Below are 10694 nucleotides of genomic sequence, written 5' to 3'. Positions count from 1 at the left end.
ACCTAGTCACCACTGCCTAGGAAATACACTAGATACATCTAAGATCCAAGCTCAACCTATCAAGTGACAACAGTATTGATTTTACAGACTTGTCAGGATAATAGAGATAACTTTAGTTTATCAGGAGAAGCTATTATCAACAGACAGGAAAATAAAAATATCACTAAAGAAATTGTGGGTCAAGATAGGAAGCCACAGATTCCCCAGCAAAATGTAAACTTAAGTTAGATTCTAATGGCCAAACTCCTAATATCAACCAAATGAATCAATTAGTACACTTTAGTCAATAAAACTAACTGGTGCTTTAACTCTCCATGCTTTAATTAGTGTCCTATACCAACTGTGCATTTGGAAAACTGAGATGAAGCTCAGGCATGGGCAAAGGCTAGGAGAAACTGTGTTTTATTGATATATGTATCCAGAGGTGATCTTCAAATCTTTAATAGTCAGTGCAGAATAAGTATCAACCAATAAGAAAGGGTGTTTGTTGAGTATAGACAAGAAAGATAGCTGTGTCAGTTGCTAGGTGATTAGCAATTCTGTACTTGTCTCTAGAGTCTGACATTAACCTTTGCACATAGTAAACACTCAATTAATATTTATTGAATTAAATTCACACCGTATTAAGCTGGTCACTTCATAAAAGTGAGGGTAAGTAGGGAAAAATTTGAATTAACAAAGATTAATTTGATGATTTGTAAAAGAATTATTCCAACTTTGTCCCTCATGAAGTTTTTTCAGTCTTTGTGAATCAGTTTGGGTGTATGTGTCTGACTTAAATTTTATATTTCATTATTTTACTCTGGATAAAAAACATACTTTGGATACTTTACGTAATAAACTTATTTTTACTGACTGATTATTAAAATCCATTTGTATCTTGATTTATTACAAAAGGGTGTAAAATAGCTCTATTTTGATTTATAGGTTACAAGGAGCTTTATCAGGATTCTTCTGGTGACACTTGAAAAATGAGCAGACAAGGCCAGAGAGATTAAGTGATTTGCACAAGTCAGACAACTAGCAGACTCAAGGCTCATACCCAAATCATACGATTTCAAGTTCAGTACTAAGTTCTGTCTGCACCATGCAGCCTCTCGGCTGCCTACTTAAAGTCAATGCCCGGCTTTATTTTAGGCAGACTCAACTTTTACTGACAATTAATTCTCTTAGTGTGGCATCCATCTTCTTAAGCTCCAAACTGCAGCAGCTGGAGTTACACCCGCATACATATATGTTTAATAAGTCAGTATATGTGATTGTGAGAACTCTTGTCAGTCTTTTTACATTTCTAGCACTCTCTGGTTCTTATAAGAGGCTGGAATTTCTCTGAATCTTTTCCTCTCGTAGGCCTTTGGTTACCATTACCCATAGCTGTGTTCGCCATCATAATTGTTAAGTTTGCTCGACACATACCGGTTGTTACTCTTAAGCAGACCTTCAGCCCAGCTAATGATTTAGTGTGAATAGATTGCAGTCATCAGAAAAGTGAAAGCCATTGCAATTTCATTTGGGATGAAACATACATACTTTGCTCTTCTACATGTTTTTAAATCAAGTAAAAACTTTAATAATTACGTTCAGCAGAGGCATCTGGAAGATGTGTTGATAGTTGTTGGCAGCAGACACCAGATGGGTTATTCAATCTGGAACAGATGGTAAATTGATATGAAATAATGATAAGCCTGAACTTTTCTACCATTCCTAATTCTCGTTTTCTATTGATAAGTTTACAATTTTGGTTTAACTCAGTTTTCTAAATTCCTCTTACTAATCCATATGGTTTTAAGAGGATAAGAGGAGAATTTTTCCCTTTGATCAGAGAATATCTCAAGCCCTCAAGATACCCTGGTGTTGAATAATGAACTCCAATGAGCTCATGATATTATGGTAGAACTAAGAGATTCAGCATTGTTTTTATGGCCACAGATCTAGGATTTTTCTATCCCTGCTCTGTTAATTAATGCTACCCTCTTCCCTCCCCCTTGTGCCTCCTCCTATTCTGTACTGTCAACTAAATTCCTTGGGGGAACTCATCACAAAGGAAAGCAGCCAAATAGTAATAAGTACACTTTTGTTAAAAGCTTAATAAATGTCCAGTATCCAAATATATCTCTCTACAAAGGCAGGGGTGAAGTAAACAAGTTAGAGATAAGTCGTAAATGGGACTTCTACCACTTCTGAAATTGAAATCTTCAGCTACATGCATGGCATAAGGAAAACAAGGGAAGAAAGGAGAGTTTTCTAGTTCTGTGGATTTTCTTCCTCATCTTGAGAGAAATGGTCACAGGGTCACTGAAGATAGCCCATGGGTCTTCTTACCTAGTCTCATGGATGGAAGGGTGAGAGCTAAACTTGTGATATACATGGACAGAACAAACACTCTCATGTTAATGCTGCCCAAATTGACCAATCAAATCATCAACCCTCTTCCCTTGGAAATGGGAAAGAATCTAGGAAGGGTTAGAATTTGTGTAGAAATACAAGATGGTAACCCACTACATGGATGTTATCACATGGAGTGATATCCAGAGTTCTAGAAAGTTAGTGCCACATCCCTAATTCTTACTTAATTCCATAATGCCTAGAATTCTACTAATATAATCTGTTCAACATTTTATTTTAGATATTTTTATAGCTAATGAAATATAATTTTAAAATTATCAAAGCTCATTTGGTGGCCTGAAGAAGAGAATATGGGGAAAAAATGGGCACCAAAAGTGGGAGTACAGAGAGAGTAGGGGAGAAGAGATACTCAAATGTAAATAGTTCAACACTAGAATCATTGAAGAGGAACATGTTTTGCTTTGGGCTGGCCTTAGAAGTCAGATAAGGTGTAACAAAATCTTCTTAATAATCATCTTACTAGCTGTGTAACAGTGAACTTGTTTCATGGAGGCAGGGAATGAGCCCAGAGAGACTCCATCTTCTCTCAGTTCCAACTCAAAGGTTTTCCTTTCTGTATTTGAAATAGAAGACAGAGGACTGACAGAAGCATCCTCATTTATGAACTACCCATCTTACTAATCACTGGGGATAAACAAAGAGCACACTATGACTAAAACTTAGGATTTCCTTTTGATCTCTTGAATTCTCTTGCATTTTTTTCCTTTAATTTTACTTGGAGACAGTTGCAGAAGTTATATAGGTGGTTTCTAGGACCACTGCAGAGCACCTCTAGACTCCTAGAGAAGTCTAACATAAATAGTATTTATAAAATTAACAAGAAAAATATATACTAGATCAAGGCAGAGCCTAAAAGGCCATCATAAAGATAGACAACGTCTCCAAAGATAGGAGAGAGATAAGTAAAGATGCCATCATATCTTCTGCCAAAGTCAAGGAAAGATGGGAGCTGAGTGCCAGTGGGAATTCAGGGTCTTGTAGTGGTGATGTATGGCCCGGAATTACCATCTCAGGAAGGCAGGATCACTAGTAATCCATGCTCCTGAGAAAAAGGCAGCCAGCACTCTGAATTCCGAGTTGAAGGAACAGCTGTCATCTGCTATTGTAGACTCCTGAGAGCACATTCTGGGGAGAAACATACTACATTATAAGATGGGATTTTGGTTCAAATCCATGTGTGATTATCTACCTCAATGAGTATAACCAAACCATGCAAAGGCCTAGACAAACAGAATTCTTGAAGTTACATTCCTTACATCCCTTGAGTTTCATACAGTTATCTCATGGGCTGCCTCAGGGAGCATTAGAAAGTTGAACAGGTGGATTTTCCCCTTGTACCTCATCAAATTCCCACTAGAGTATTCACTTCCATTTGTATATCACACTGGGTTCTATGTAGGATCTCTTGGGGACAGATTTGGTCACTAAAAAGTGTAAATGCCTCATTGGCATTGATAAAGTTGACCCTTAGAGTCTGCTCCTTGGATTCTTCCCTATGGACTCTACCCTGGTCCCCAGGTGGCGTCCAGTGAATATCTCTTGGTATCTTCTAGCTATGACATGGACCTCTAAAAGATTACCTTGGGAAAGAAAAGCATAAGACCATAAAATATCAGAAATTAGCCAATCAAAAAGTAGGCATACTGTACAGAAGGTAGTTTTTTACTTCTTGACCCTTTCCATTGAAGGCCAACCTGTAGATCTCAACCAGGAGAGGACCCCTTCCTCCACTGGGGCATTGGAAAGTATATGAGGCTGTTTGGAGGCTGTAATGATAATTTTAGAGTATCATTGTAATCCTTACTAGGGGCCAGAAATGTTAAACTTTTGTAAAATGTGGGACAGTTCTATATAATGAGGTTGTACCTCCTCACCAGAATGCCAGTAAAATAGTTATTCAAAAACATTGCAGAACCATGGCCTACTCTCCAACATAGCAAAATCACAGGAATGCTCCTAGTATTCTTCCTAGAGATTAGAGAAGATGGATATTTGTCTTTCATATAAATGGATACATCATGCTGTCAAAGCATAAGAACATTAAACTTAAAATTAAATCACCATTTCCTAATTTCATATTTTCTCAGTATCATTTGGAAGCCCATGTGGATTGTTCCATTTCCAACATCAGTTATTGTCTTACCACAAATTAATGTATTAGCTATCTGGTTCTTAGATTTTGGTATATCATGAACTTGAGTTAATGTGAATTGGTCCTTGAGACAGATCTCTTCTCAGACACTAATATTATCAGGCCTTAGAGACTGTAGAACAAAGGACTCTATATCATGGGTAAGTCACAAAGTTAAAGCCATTTTAGGGTACTCTGGGTAGCCTGATAACATCTCTGCCTTAATATGAAACTCCTTTTAAACTATAGTATACATAATTCTCTTGAAGGAAATACTTAGCCAAGGAGCAAATTCAAAATTTAATTCTGGAGTATGAATTTTAAAAGCATATGAATGAAACTCAATGTATATTCTGTCATTGCTATGAATCAGGATGGCATCAGAATATGGCACTGACCACAAAATGTTAAACAGAAGATTGAGGTGTATGACATTATACATTAGGAACAAAAATGCAAACACTTTTATGTAAGATTTTTCTCTAGCATTCTACTAACCATTAATAATCTCCTTTTTGCTTTTATGTAACTAATGAGAATTTTATACAATATGACTAACTCATAAAATTTTAATAAAATTGGACACATGGCTAAAAATATCACCTGTTACTGTAATTATAAAGGCAACTTTATGCTTCAGAACTGAACCAAGTGGGATTAGAAAAAGCAATCTCTTTGAGAAAAGTTATTTGTTTGCTAATTCAGTGTGTTATGGGAAGGATTGTCCTTAACTCAATAGTCTTACCCAGGGTTGAAGTGAATGTAAAAGATTTGGGGAATTTTAGTCCCTTTTCCTGGGAATTCAGTGTTCTCTGATAAATAAACTTAGGTATTTCTTCCTGAATGGTAAGAAGTCATTACCAGCGTTTAATGATATCCAGAATTAAAAAGCAACAGTCAAAAAACTGAGTATTTGCAAAATACACACTGAAGAACCATACTTCTCCCATTTTCTTATTTTTGTTACACATCTTACAATATTTTTCCAATGTGAAAAAATGCAAGACCCAAAAATAACAGCTTAATAATAACTGCCATTTTTTGAGTGGTGTATATGAACATGGCACTTTGGCCAAATGCTTTACGTATTACAGAGTGCCTGGTGAGATGTAGTAGTTATTTTAATCCAGAGAAGCCTGCATACAGGTGTTTCAAGATAGAGGTAGCAGGCCCCTTAGAGCAGATTTTTGTTGGAATAGGCTCTGTTTCCTAGATTTTTGAAGTTATGCAAATTTACAGCAGTGAATGGTAACCATTTTCTTGAAAGAAGGATGCAGCAGAACCTTTTGTGACCTGACAAAGGCTTTATCTCTATCCTTGGCACTAGAAAAACTTTAGTATATTTACTTAGAGAATAATGTGCCTTTGGGGAGAAATAAGAACAAGACCCTAAATTCTCCTTTTGAAGTTTAACTTTCTTTGAACTTCTACAATGAATGGAAATGACAAAACGGATATTTCAGGTAGGAAAAGACACCAAGGACCCGAAAGAGCAGCGTGGCTTGAAAGAAGGGGGCATGATAGGTGACTTGGAATCAATATCAGACATGACCACCTTTGTACAAACTTGACCTCAGAAGAACTTAATTGGGCCCAATGATTGGATTCACAAAACTCCTGGAGAACCCATTTAGTTTATATGGCAAATGCTCAGCTATCCAAAGCCCTTTGTTTCGATCAAGTAAGGGAATGACAAATTTTGAGAGGATAATTACAAACAGTTGTCTTGCATTTGCAAACACTGATCTAGGTTTCAACAGAGACTCATAGGTGCAACAATTTCTCTTCTGTTTTTAAGCCAGACTGAAGTAGATCTAAGGGTGAATAAGGAGTAACTTGGGTCCAGTTTTACTAAGGTCAAGCCCCTCTTCTTCCATGAATAAAGAAACTCATAATGGCACCAGGGTTGCCATTTACATATGTGCAGATTGGGTAGTACAGAATCACAGAGAATAATGTCTTCGTTGATTACAAAGGAAACTGTTCTGTTGATGGTGCAGATTGCATATAATTCACTACATTTCCATTATTATATAATATTTTACATGCACATATGCACACACATCACAGAAATCTACAGTAAGAAAAGGAGTAATAATTACTTCTGGCTGTCCTAGATGCCCCATGTGTTAGGTCAACATAGTCACATATGAGTTATGGCTGATAGTGGGAAATCAGACATAAGATTTTATTTGCATACTTCCCTTCTCCTTTCCTGCCCTTCCAGCCTGATCCCCTTCCCCAAGACTATCAATAACAACGGTGTCTAGGGAATGTGGCCCCTCTTGTTTACTGACAGGCCCCAACAGCCCACAGGGGATGCCCCCCTCTTTTCACACAGCTGGGATTTGAGGTGACATTTCTATCACATAGAGACAGAGGCAATTAAACTGACTGTGGCTTATTAGTGCCACTTAGTTCAGGAACAATGGTTTTGATGCTCTCAATAAGAAAGAATCTACTTCTTTGAGATGGACTTGATGACTTCCAGAGGTCCTTCTATGTCACTTCAGACAGTAATGAAGAAGAAAATGCAGCTGTAGATCAGGCTTCATAAGATATGACATCTGAACACATGTGCTCTCTGGTGCTTTAGACATCCACAAAACAGAGCTGAGTCCTCACAGAACCTACCACTGGTGAGGGCCTGGTAAGTGTCACCAAAGGATTATTAGCTTCCCTGCAATGACTTTCCATTGCTCTTGGAACAAAGCTCAAAATATCTAACATGATCTATTATGCTCTGGGCTCTTACCTAGGCCCATTTATTTCTCTGGCCTGCTATCTTCCCATCCTTCCACCTGCTATACATAGAGATTGTAACAGGCCACTACCCAAATAATTCTCAACCAAAATTTTAGCAAAAGGGCTCATGTGTGTATGTGTGTGTGCACGTGTGCACTTGTACATGTATAAACTGACAAATTGACATGCTGATCCAAATTGCATGTAAATTGTAAAAGACCAGAAATAGCAAGTCGGAGTCAGTCTTGAAAAAGAACAATAAAGCTGGAGGAGGTGTTCTACCCATTATCGGAACATATTAAAAATGATAGCAACAGTGTGGTACTGGCATAATCATAAACAAATTGGCTAATGGAAGAGAAATAGGGAGTCTAGAAACACACACACACACACACACACACACACACACACACAACAAAAATCATGCTGCATGGCAGTGGTGAAAAGATAGTCATTGCACAAGTGTTGGTAAATGAGTTGCTTGCCCACACAGGAAAAAAATGTACCTGAATCCCTACCTCAAACTGTATGCAAAAATCAATTCCAGAGGAATTGTAGATCTGAGTACAAAGTGAGAAACAATAAAAATTTTTAGAGGAAAACTATGGGAGATTATTTTGGGGTAAACAAAAATTTCTTAAATAGGACACAAAAAGTGCCTGATATTAAAAACAAAACCGAAACACTTCTGTTTATCAAAGAACACCAATAAGGTACTGAAAAGGCAAGCCACTCAGTGGGAAATATTTGCAGTACAAATGCCTAACAAAAGACGCATATGTATCAACAATATATGACTCCCATAATTCAATGAGTAAAAGATAAACAATTGAAAAATGAGTAAGAGATTCAGAGACACGTTTTTGTTTGTTTATTTAGGGAGAGTGCACAAATCAGGGAGAGGGACAGAGGGAGTGAGAGAGAATCTTAAGCAGGCTCCACGCTCATGGGGGAGCCCAACGTGGGCTCAATCCCATGAGCCTGGGATAGTGACTTGAGCAGAAATCAAGAGTCAGATGGTCACTCCACTGACTGAGCCACCCAGGTGCCCCCAGAGACACTTTAAAAAGAGAATATGGAAACATGGAAAGGTACTCAAGCTTAATAGTCATCAGATACATGTGAATTAAAATTACAGTGTGATGTCTATACACACTTACCAGAATGCCTAAAATTAAAAAGACTGACAATACCAAATCCTGGTGATAATGTGGCACAACTTGAACTTTTATGTATTGGAGGTGAGAATGTAGATAGAAATAACCAGGTTGAGAACTGTTTGGCAATATTTAAGTATTTCAATTTAAAATGATTATATGTAAGACCTATGACATTGTAATTCCATTGTTAGATCTATACTCAACAGGAATAAACATATTGGAAATATGTGTAGGAATATTCACAGCTACGCCATTTTGTAATAATTGCAAATTAAAAACAACCCAAATATCTACCAATAATACAGTGGATAAATAAATAGTGTTCTAATCATACAGTGGAACGATACACAACAAAGATGAATAAACTGAAACTACATAAAACGAAGTGAATGAACCTCACAAAATTGAGAGAAAGAAGCCAGACACAGAATAGTACATATTATACAATGCGATCTCTTCCATAAAGTTCCAAAACAGGCAAACCTAAGGTATTAGGACTGAGTGCAGGTAATACCGCCTCAGGGGTTAGTAACTCAAAGTGGACACAGAGGTGTCTGAGAGGCTGGTAATATTCTGTGCCTTGACTGGCTGTTGACTACACAGGTGTATCCAGTTTATAAAAAGTCACTGAGCTATACATTTGATTTGTGTACTTTTCTTTATATAATGTTTGGATAAAATAATTCACTTTTTAAAAATTTGACTTGGGAAGGAATCTTCAAAGTTGCTACCTACTCTTGTTTGAGGGAGGCCCCTACTGTCTTAAAGCTCAGCCCAAGGAAGCTGTAGGGAAACCCTATTTAAAAGAAAAAAACTAAAGAGATCCCTGGAGTGATAATTGTTAAGTTGGGTCATAGATACATGTGACTTCATTATATTATTCTAATCTTGTATGTGTTTTAAATTTTCCATAATAAATGCGATTTTTTTCTAAAAATCAATGGAATATAAATCCTGACTTGCATCCAAATCAAATCAGCAATGACTGCAAATCTCTTCCTACTCTAATATGTTAATCCCCTATGGAAACATTGTCACCAGAGCTTTTTGCTCATGCAGGAAAGCTCTCCTCCTGGTTACTTGAATCTTTGAAGAGTTCTCTCTTGGGTATTCTGTTTTTCTGTCCTTGAAAATAAAGATGTTACTATTTTCTCTTGTCAAGATGCCCACCAGTCAATTACATTCTTTTCCATTCTAGTGTCACCACCTAATGAATGGTTAAAAGACAAATATAAACTTCAATGCAGAGCACATAGGGAAGTTGATAAAACTAAAGGCTATTGAGCCGAGAAGAGGAGACTAGATGTCAGGCTAATGAGAGGCCCTCAGCCAAACCAGCCAAAAAGGAAATGATTAATTATGGGAGTGTAGCAGTAGAGATGCCCCCAAGCAGTTCAGTGAAGTGGAATGACATAGGTTTAGAGAACAAGATAACAGGCCAATTGATTCAGGAGTGGGAAAGATATATTTTTAAATGTGTATGTCACATACACATGGCCCTATTTTTACCAAAAAAAAACAAAAAAAACAAAAAAAAACAATTAATAAATGCTTTCAAAGGTCAATAAAGTTATAGATAACAGCTACAGATGATTTTATTTTCTGTATACCAAAATATTCTGCCTAAATTAAGGGGTAGAAACAAGAGCTTTACAAAAACTGATTTATTTTTAAAACCCATAGAGAAAATAGTCACCATTCAAGAAGTTACACACCCCTATATGTAAAAATACCTAACTGGTTTAGTTCTAGTTTGAAATTAACATTTTTATATACCATACCGTTTTTATACCATTTTAGTTATCTTCAGGGTTGAACTTCTGTTCAGTTTTTCTCCTCTTCGTCCTGGAGGAAGTACTGTGCCTTCCCAGGTATGAAATAAAGTGAAGTTTTCCTTTGTCTTGCAATATAATTGTACTCCCTCTCTTGCCTTTCTGCCAGAGAAAGAATAAGGGAAAGTAGGGTTAATTTCCTCACTAACTAAATCAAAACTCCCCTGTTGGGAGTTGGGCAAACAGCAAAAAATAAACGTTCAAATGTAGCTCAGTACCTTGGAAATTCTAAACTAATGTGTATCCCCACAAACTCCAATCCTCATGCTACCCTTACTATGAGCCACAGGGTTTGAAATATGGCAGGGCAAAGGTTTATTGATGTTGTAGCGGAAGTAGGAAGTAGGAAATAGCAAAGAATCCGTGTTACTCTTTAATGAGAAAATTCATTGAAGTTAACCAAGAAAACAATCAAAATAT

The 10694-nt window shown here is 36.9% G+C and overlaps 1 long non-coding RNA gene across 1 annotated transcript; it reads right to left on the bottom strand.

Moving 5' to 3' along the window:
- Positions 1–1574: 1574 nt before the first annotated feature.
- On the bottom strand, positions 1575–10362 carry LOC147584261 (uncharacterized). The gene is made up of 2 exons (XR_015255282.1): positions 10224–10362; positions 1575–1646 (listed from the first exon to the last, which is right to left on the bottom strand). It is a non-coding gene; the product is annotated as an uncharacterized LOC147584261 (long non-coding RNA).
- Positions 10363–10694: the final 332 nt, after the last annotated feature.

The sequence above is a fragment of the Puma concolor genome, chromosome A1 (assembly GCF_028749965.1).
Source record: "Puma concolor isolate L17-30 chromosome A1, mPumCon1.1.hap2, whole genome shotgun sequence".
Lineage (NCBI taxonomy): Eukaryota > Metazoa > Chordata > Mammalia > Carnivora > Felidae > Puma > Puma concolor.
The sequence above is the reverse complement of the archived record's forward strand: the minus strand, read 5'-3'. Positions and strand labels throughout refer to the sequence as shown.